Below are 1,710 nucleotides of genomic sequence, written 5' to 3'. Positions count from 1 at the left end.
TGCCCATAACCACAAACGGAGACCTGCTCAATGCATGTGCAAAGAAGTAAATAGTCAAAAAAACTTTATTTATGGTATATAGGAATAAGTGCATTTACTGGTATGAAAGAATACAACTTTGCTTGCTGTTTTGCAAATACAGCTTTTTATCGTCCATCAGTTATTTGCTATCAAAAGTCTGCCTTCGGTCACTATAGTCTTTTCAATATGTATGCAGCAAAAATAACTACTTTAAGCACGAATTTCCCAAACTTCAGTTTCTTGCTGTAGCAGGCTAGATTTTTTTCACTTGTTTTGCAGACTTTGCTGAAGAGAAATATATATTTTACTCCATTTGCAAGATCATATTGATTTCTTATTTGGCAGAAAATTTTAGTAGACCTCCATTCTGCATCTCAAATTGTGCAGCAATTCCTGTATTGCAATACTTCAGTTTCATTTTTAAGATCTAAGTGTGAGAATACATTGTGCAAAATTTGTAATCTTTCARTAGGTCTCCTTTTCTATAGAATCATGATAAATGCAAATTCAGATAGTCATTATGCAATGTGTTTCAGAAAAAGAAATGTTCCAGTAAATGTAGCAGAATTCAAATTTTTTCTGTAGAACAGTGTAGCTTATAATACTTTTTTTCATGTCATTTGCACTGAGCTTCACTCTACTATAATATTTTAATGAAGATTTACCATTCAGTTTTGAATGGTTATGATATATATGTTTTTTTTTTTTCCTGTTCCCCAGAGCACTTTAGAACAGGAACATATGACTAGGCAGAGCAGATTGGTCATGATGGGCAATTCAGTAATAGGATCTGCAAGATATCATGAAAGAATTAGTAAATCAAATGAGAGTGAATTAGACCCACAAGAAAAAGTTTGTTAATAAGGAAGCAAAAGCTTTTAGCCTTTACAGTAATATCTTCAGTGAGCTGTAAAATAATACATGAGAGAAAAAAATCCCAGATCTCTTAGCACTTTAATATATTAATAATTAGCCATTGCTAACTCCAGAGTGAAGCACAACTTGATAGGAATAATAAAACAATTTAGGTTAGTTATTTATACTTTATAAAGGAAACAGTGAGTACTACAGGTGTGAGCATTGGAGGAAGCTACAAATCCGGCAGCTGATTTCCAGGTCTGCTCTATGCTCATTGTATGACCTTCCATTGACTTCTGCAGCCCTGGGTAGGGACTGCAGCTCCTTGGCATTTCTCTTTATTTCTCTATAAAGTGGATGCTGTGCTAACAGGCTGCTTGTCTGGTGCTCGGTTAAATATGTAGGTACGAAAGGTGATTGAGGGTGTTACAGTTAGGGAGGATGACCCTGGGTCTGGGTTTCTGGTGCCTAGTCTACGGCAGGGTTTCCTCCGGAGCAGGTTCCTTTGTGCCAAGGGGTGTGCCAAGGGTCATCGCTCCTGAACTGTGCGTGCCCTCCACCTTTCCACCCTGAGTTTTGCCATCTGTAAAATGGGAGCGCTGGGAAAGCCCTGCCTAAGGCCTCCCTGCGGTCACTGGTTCGCACCTGTTGCTTTGCGCCCTGAGGTGTTACAGAGGGGCGAATGTGATTTATTTCAGTAGCCCACTCCTTAAATCTAGTAAATTATTCAAAGAGTAAGTTAAAGCATTTAAAGGGCTGAAAGCACGCGCAGAGCAGCGGGGAAGGCGGCCGCGCCGCCAGGAGCAGCAGGCTGCCGGCCGCTCCCGCTCC

The sequence above is a fragment of the Apteryx rowi genome, unplaced genomic scaffold, assembly GCF_003343035.1.
Source record: "Apteryx rowi isolate R43461 unplaced genomic scaffold, aptRow1 scaffold_214, whole genome shotgun sequence".
NCBI lineage: Eukaryota > Metazoa > Chordata > Aves > Apterygiformes > Apterygidae > Apteryx > Apteryx rowi.
Note: the sequence above shows the minus strand (reverse complement) of the source record.